Here is an 8,603-nt window from a genome sequence, read left to right on the forward strand (position 1 = left end):
ACGTATCCGAAGAAATTAGACATTTCAGCTTGAAAATTTATTTTAGTAAGATTTAATACCTGGCTTTTACTGACTCTTATATCTTTTATTATTTGTTAAAAAATCGAGAGTAGGCTTATTGGAAAGAAGGCATCGATATACATAGTGAAACTATTTTTATTTTTTAACAAATAATTAGAACGCCATTTGATAAATTAAAACGACGACGTTACGTGGACCACTGACTTAAAAATACTATTACCCGGTAAAGAGTCTCTGCTTTAAAGTGAGGTGAGACTCTACCGAGTCTCTTGATATAAAAACGATAAAAATAAAAGAAAAAAAAAAAAAAAATTTTTGTAGAAAACTATTTCTAGATATTAATGGTTAAAAATTAATGAAATCTTTTTTTTTTCAAATTACAACCTGTTATCATATAAATAATTTGATATTTTTAATTTTTAACCATTAATATCTAACTATTGAAGATATCGGAATTTTACTATGTCTATTGTTTTCTACAAAAAAAATACTACTGAAATCGATATCAATATTTTTTTCTGTTAAATTTATTATTATTTAAAAATCTCAATATAATTAAAAATTAACAAATAATTTCGATAAAATTTACCTTCAAAGCTTAATATCTCAAAACCATTCTGATATGTATTGCTGTTTAGTACATATATATTCCTCGTCACACTATAAGAATCGATTAATAATCGATTTTTTCCTATCCATTTGTATATAACAAAAATAACAAAACGAAAAAAAATTTGATATCTTGTAACTTCGATGTCTCGAAAAGTATTCGAGATATCGATATTCTGTTGGGGCCATTATTTTTTGCTCGAAATGACATTATAACATCAGTTATTAAAATTTGTCTCCACGGATATCGTAACGTTGCCATGAATTTCAAATTTCAAGTTTAAAAAAATTGAAAATTTAGTTTATCGTTTTTTTGCTTTTTCGTTGATTCCGTTCGTTTTTATAGAGAACCCAACTTGATTTTTACATATGTTTAGTGAAATTTTCTCAGCTTTCCGAAAAAATTATTTTCAAGCATGTCAATTTTGGCGCAACGTGACTAAAACAGCTTTTTTTGCGAAAAACTTGATTTTAAATGTGTTATAAATGTCAAAAAAAAAAGTAATATTTTTTTCAAAAAACCGAGAAATTTTTACATAGAAAACAATTTCTCTCTATATTTTCATTCGCCGAAAAAATACTAAAAAAATGAACCAAAAAAAAAAAAATTTCAATTTTGATAAAATGCCCCATACAATAACTGCCAAAATAATCGACGAAAAAATAAAAAAAAAAATACGTAAGTGTATTTTAGCGAGGACTATAATCTGTCAAAATTTCATGAAGTTCTGAGGATGGGTTATCCAAACCGACGTCTCGAATTGGCGTTTCTGCTCATATATAGGACATGCATATGCAAGTATTTTTCATATGAAAGATTAATATACCTATTATTATTGTTTATATAAAATAATATTTCCTAAATTCAAAACATAATATTGAATTATTATACAATAATATTTTATTTATAATATTGACTAATTTTATGTTTTAAAAAAAGAGAAAAAGACATTGATGTGTTAGTTTGGAAGAGAAAATTATTATTGTAATTGTATGAAAATTTTACAATATAATTTATTTATACTTTTCTAATCAAAAGAAAAGAGGAATGGTATACTTGATAAATATTTATATTCATAATTATTTTGTTTATTATAGCGTATTAAAAAAGGTACTTTTTAGTTTGAAAAATAATTTTTGGTTTGAACTAAAAAGTGCCTTCTTTAATAAGTATAATGTATTACGTATGAAAAAACACAGTGATATTCAAAGTTTCAACATCGATATTATTAGGATTCAAATACATATTTCATCTGTCAATATTTATTGATTTCAAATTATTCGAGTTCGTTGAAAATATACTAAATGCGAGATAGTGTTTGTAAAATATAGTTTGGGAACTGAACTATCGAGGTGCTGTAATGTATGTTACACGGCGTATAAGAGTGAAGACGTATCTTATTTTAAAAAATCACTTCATTTCAGCTAACTTCACACTGAAAGGTTTTTATTTTCTTATCTTTTTTTTGTTTATTGTGACATTAGCTGGAATAGAGTGATTTTTAAATTTTTTTTTTTTTTTAATTCGTTAATTTCTATTTTCTCAATTGGTTAAATTAATTTTATTCCTTGATGATCTTCATTTAGTATTTTACACAACGAAAAAGACCTAGTAACGTTTGGTGGGGCTTGTTGCCCGCGTTACCCGTTGAAAATTAAAAATTTTCACTATTCCGGCTAGAGCAATGGTTATATTAATTTTTCAGACATAATTAAATTATGGTTTTTAAATAATTTTATAGTTTATTGATAATAAAATTATTCAAAAATGAATTTTTATGTTTATTTTTTTTTTTTCTCAAAAAATATTGGAGATAGCAGAAAGAACCCACAATGCGGGCGATAGAGTTTTTTGAGACGCAAAATAAGAGCCGATTACGAAGTTTTTAATCCAATTCTACGTTGAGTTATTTATTGCCTAATTTTTCAAAATTGTTATAAAATTGATTAAAAATGCTATAACTTTCAGGATACTGAAGATAGAAACATTGTATTAGGCTCAATTGAAAGTTATTACTGCTGGCGAATGGCTAAGGAATCGGTGTGTTTTATCTGTTAATTTCTGAGCAATTAATGTAGCCAAAGAAATTAACAGGTCAGTCACATATTTTTTTCAGCAATTGGTCGTATATATATCTTTTATATATCTTTTTTTTTTTTTTTTCAAATTTCAAGGTTTTTATTTTCTGCTACAAAAACTATTATTCAGAGTAGAAAAAGGTCCATGTTGCGGGCGATATAGTTTGCAAAAAACGCATTTTTTAAGCTCAAAACCAAGTCTCTAGCTTGATTTTTTTACGAGTTATTGATGGCGCCATTTTGTCATTTTTTCGCACTGCCATATTTGGAGTTATTATCAACATGGAGACTTCGTATTAGGCTTAAAAGAAGCGTCTTCAAAAGATCTAGTGCTTTTTAAAAAATTTTTGTTCTATGATGCATACTTTTTAAGAAAAAAAAAAAAATGTCTTTTTTTTTTTTTTAAATTTCAAGGTTTTTTTTTTTTGGTTCAAAAACTATTGTTCGGAGCAGAAAAAGTCCATGATGCGGGCGGTAGAGTTTTCAAAAACGCATTTTTTAAGCATAACAGGAAGTCTCTATTTTGATTTTTTAACGAGTTATTGTTGGCGCCGTTTCACGTTTTTTTTTGGACCGCCATATTTGGAATTATTATCATGATAGAGACTTTGTATTAGGGTCAAAAGTAGCTCCTCCAAAAGATCTAGTGCTATTCAAAAAAATTTTGCTCCATGATGCATACTTTTTGAGAAAAAAAAAAAAAATGTCTTTTTTTTTTTTTTTAATTTCAAGGTTTTTTTTTTTTGGTTCGAAAACTATTGCTAGTAGCAGAAAAAGTCCATTATGCGGGCGATAGAGTTTTTGTAGACGCATTTTTTGAGCCTAAAACGAAGTCTCTATTTTGATTTTTTTTATAAGTTATTGCTGGCGCCATTTTTTGCACCATTGAAAAAATTTTTGTATAAACGTCTGTCTTTTTTTTATTTGAATGCTTATCCATTTTAAAGAAATAAAACATGATAGAGAAATATGTGAAGACTATATCAACCCTCGTAACTTATTCTCTCAGATTCATAGTTTAGATGGCATTTAATTTAGAACAAAGAACAAACATTTTCCAAAAATCGATTTTTCCATTTTTTTTTCTAAAACTTTTAGTCACAGGGAAAAATTTTATGATGGTTTTCGAAAAGTTTTCCGAGGCGCTTCTTTTGAGCTGCGATCGAACTTTCCAAGTTCAGTGGTTGAAAAGTTATAGACTTTTTTTTTTTTTCGTTAATAAATCCAATACTGCGGCTGAGCCTATGGCTCCTAGCCTCCGTAAAAAAAAAAAGTAATAACAATTTTATCCAATTGTGTTAAAAAAAATATGAGATGACTACGTAATTGTGTTGGATAAAAAAAAAAAAATGTATTATGATGAAGAAAAAAAAAAAAAAAGCCATTACAACTGTAGTTAATTGTGCTAAATAAAAAAAAAAACGATAACATTCTGAATAATTGGCAGATAAAATATTTATTATTAATTCGATTTAATCATAAAAAATCTGAGATGACTACGTAATTGTGTTGTTAGGTAAAAAAAAAAAATGTATTAAGATGAATAAAAAAAAAAAAAAGCAATGACAACTGTAGTCAATGTGCTAAATAAAAAAAAAAAAAATAACATTCTAAATTATTGTAAGAATGTAGTAAGCTTTTATATCGTGATCATTATTATTTTATTTAAATAACAAAAAAAAAAAAAATATATGGCAGAACTACCTACTTTGTATTTTTAAATAAAAAAAAAAGTAATAACAATTTCATTCAATTGTGTTGAAATATCGTAGCTGGATTATCTATAAGACATATGTATTTTGTCCGCTAAAATAACCCCGCTAGATATGTAGTAGTATTAGAAGGGTAGGAAAACAAAAATTGCGTAATGTAGGGAGAGGTAAAAAGGAATCTGAAAAGCACGCGAGAAAATGGCACAGTAATACAGCAAAAATAATTTCAACCAACACTTTCAAAAATATTAATAATCAGTACACAATTTATTTTCAAACAAACCAAATTAATTTTACATAAAACTGCGGTACGAATAAATACTAATTCTGTAACCCAAATACACTTACTCGCGAATCGCAAAGAAAAGAGAATACCTAAACTATGCGGTCGTGGCGGAGTCAAAGAATCAATTTAAATAAATGTAAAAATGTCTAAAATATAAGCGACGGGATTGGGAAGCAACTGACTTTACAGGAACGCCACAAGTACACGCGGCTTTTACAAGCACTTTTAGCACTACACCCTGTTACAATTTTATGAAGTACACTGATATAAATTTATTTAAAATGTACTTACATTGGTTGAGTATGTTTAATTTAAAAATCTGGTGACGACGTGTACCTTGGATTGACCTTGGAATCGCAACGAAAGTGACAGGTTGGCTTCGTTACTATTGCCAATAGTAAAATATGGATGCGTATATATTTATATATATATACTCAGATGAATATTTTAAGTCGACATTTTTAGTCTATCAAATCATCACTTCTTTTTTAAATTAACTATCATTTTATATTTTTTTAAAATTCAATGGATGATAATTTGTTAGACAACTTTGACTCATTTTTAATTATGACATAATAATACTTGTCAAACAAATTTTTCAGTATAGGAGAAAGTGGCCTAAATGTGCATTTTTTGGTGTGAAAGGAATATTCTATTAATAATAGATTAATATTGTTAACTTGTTTTTTAAATTGTATAGTTGAAATTATTATGAACGTGGAGATGTTTATTTTGTCCACTCTTTTTTTTTTATTTAAATTAATGATGTCGTATTTTAATTTACGTATCATTCTGTAACAAAAAAACAGTTGATCAATGATAATTTATTATGTTGTTTTATTGATTGATATATAGTTCATTTTGGTGTTATTTTATTTTATATTTATATATAGTTTATTTATTGTTATATTTTTTATAAACTTTATTTGTTATTTCATTTTAAAAAGTTATTCACCTTTTATCACTTAGTGGATTTGCACGTCTTGAGACACCGTTGTGCTGATAATTGTTCCCACCACCTCCATAAGTATTCCCACGATGTTCAAATCTATTTCCACCCCGTCCAGAATTATTGCTGTTGAGATCATGACGATGTGGTCTTAATCCTGGTTTTTTACCACTATTATGTTGATTTTGTAAGTTTTCTGTGTTATTTTTTTTAAAGATTCTGTTCGTTTGTTTTGGAAACAAATCTTGATTTTTATCGTTTTCTACTCGAAGATGTGAGGCCATAATGCTTGGTGATCAAGTTCAAGTTTTTTTTTGTTCATTTCAGCATATTGAGCAATTAATTTTACTCTCAAACGTTGTTCTACTTCTATGACCCTTTGATTTTCTCTTCTTCCATCATCATCAACTTGTTCTTGTTCAATTTTTTGATCCTAAAACAAAATAAAAATATATACATGGATGTATGTTTATGTATAGGTATGTTTTTCTTTTTTTTTTTTTTCATTGGGTTTTGTAACGAAACACATATAAAAATTTACGGTAAGAATATTTTCTTCAGTATTGTTATTTTGCACGGTAGACATATTTGTTTTTAGTGTTCCGTAGGACACTTATGTTTTCGCTTTTCTGTGACTTTTTGTTATTTCGAGATAAAACGTGAAGTCCTGAATCGAATTGGCTTGTGAGATGCCATTTTTTGGACCTTATTATATTAAATATGCCCATTAGGTGTCGTCGGACATTAGCATTATTTTATCATTGTGTATTATTAAAATTATAAATAATAATAATAATAATAATATTAATAAATATTATTCATAATTATAATTGAAAGTAATAATTGAATACATTCTTAAAAAAGTTTACTACTATCGTGCAGCAGGCTCAGCTGGCGTTGTACTTCGGATCTCTTACTAGTATATATAGTATATCAGAATAGAAGTTTTACTTCATATCGCTGGGTTTTTTGGGTAGTACTTGAAGCAGTGTGTCTACATGCAAGACTGTTTATTACCCGAACTGACTGAATTATGTTTTAGTAAACATGGCTGACGTAATGCTGAGTGATATGAGCATGCGCAACACGTAAAATTACTAGGAAAATCACGTCGACTGGGGACATATTAATAGTTTTGAAGATTGAGGTGGCCATGTTTTCAAGTTCGACACAACCCAACTTGTTGCGCGTGCTGAGTACGGTTTGCAAGTGAAAGATAGCTTGTCGTGAGTTTGAGCCTTAATTGGTACTAGTTATAAATAGTCTGCACAAGCAATGGTCCACATTCTAAATCTTTTATGGAAGTTCTGTCTAATAATGTTTTGCTATTAAAGCTGTGTGTCTGCATAATAGATTTTTCATGCTAGACTTGCCATCACTAAAAAACAAGATTTACTTGAATATCATTAAAATACTAGTAGTATCAGATGATAAATACTCTTGCATGGAAGATGTAGCAATACTTGGATAGGAAATATAGCATGTAGCAATATCGGTGCACAAGTATCAGGGATAAGCTGGTTCTTGAAGGCACCACTGGTTTCCAGGTTATCACTAAAAAAATGAGTGGACTTTAGCCTTAAAAATAAATCGCATTAAAGCGGTGATCTTGCAGCAAGATCTATCATCACTAGATAATTACTAGAATTCGGTGGAATGATTTATGCCTTAAAAAGCTATGCAAGACGATCACTTCCAATGAACATGTTCCATTTTTTCGTGTAAGATCTTGGTGCAAGAACTTGCATCAGATTTCTATAGTGTGGAGACACCACTTAATACCGTTCGTTCACTTTTCACACCGAGTGTAAGCACGGAGCGTATGCAAGGAAGCGCTAGAGTCGTGACCATCTAGAGACACTTAAGTAACTGAAATTTACCAACGCATTCGGTATTTTCAGTCATTGTGTTTATTTCGTTAATTTACTAATTTTTCTCAGGACACAAGAACGAGTTACAGATTGATAATGATAAAAGAGAGCGAAAGATTTGATAATAACAAATAACAATAAATAAATCGTAAATTTTAATTACTAAAACTTCTTTAAGAGACCACACGACTCTAGCGCTTTCTTGCATATGCTCCGTTCGTACGCTCGGCGTGAAAAGTGAACGAACACACCTAATTACAAAATTACGTAAAGTCTATCATGTGAACCCACCACTTTAATTTGTATGGAAAAGTTTGTTATTTTTGTTTTTTTCAGCATTTTTAGTAAATTGTTGGTATTGCAGAGTCGGAACGAATCTGTGAATAAATGAATGCATCCCATGTAGGGCCCTGGTAAAGTTCAAAGACGAAATTTCTCAATTCATTATGAAATACATTCAATTATACAATATCACCAACACTATACCGCCGTGTAAACACTTACCAACGCCATAAGCATACAAATTATTGTCTTCGTGATAACCCTACCAAAATAAATGTCAAGAAAGGCTCAAAAACTAAAGTTTGTAAGTTCGGTTTTTCTCGAAATTGTTCACTTATTGAACGGAAAAATTAATTTTACGTGATCCTGTCGTTTCCATTGTTGGACGGCAAAAACTACAATCTTGATCACGTCTGTATGATCTTCGTCGAGGTAAAAGAGAATTAATGACTATAACCCTGTTATTTTATCTGCATGGGAAGGAAATATGGATCTTAAATATATAGGTGAAAAATCAGGATTGTTGCCAAGATAGTGTAAAAAGTATGCTACGAAACATGAAACTGCTGGGTCATCAGATGTTATAAACGATATTAAACGTTATTTCAACAAAGTCTGTACGCTCAAAACTCTGGAGTTTTGCCCATCGGGCTTTGAATCATAGAAACTTGCATTTTCGAAGCTTGTGATACTCCTCTAGGTATTTCGCTCCATGGGACTGATTCAGATACCATTATAAGATAGTTAGATGTAAAAATTAATCGTAGGCGTAGAATTAAAAATCGTGAAGATAT

This window comes from Aphidius gifuensis, linkage group LG5 (genome assembly GCF_014905175.1).
Source record: "Aphidius gifuensis isolate YNYX2018 linkage group LG5, ASM1490517v1, whole genome shotgun sequence".
NCBI classification, from domain to species: domain Eukaryota; kingdom Metazoa; phylum Arthropoda; class Insecta; order Hymenoptera; family Braconidae; genus Aphidius; species Aphidius gifuensis.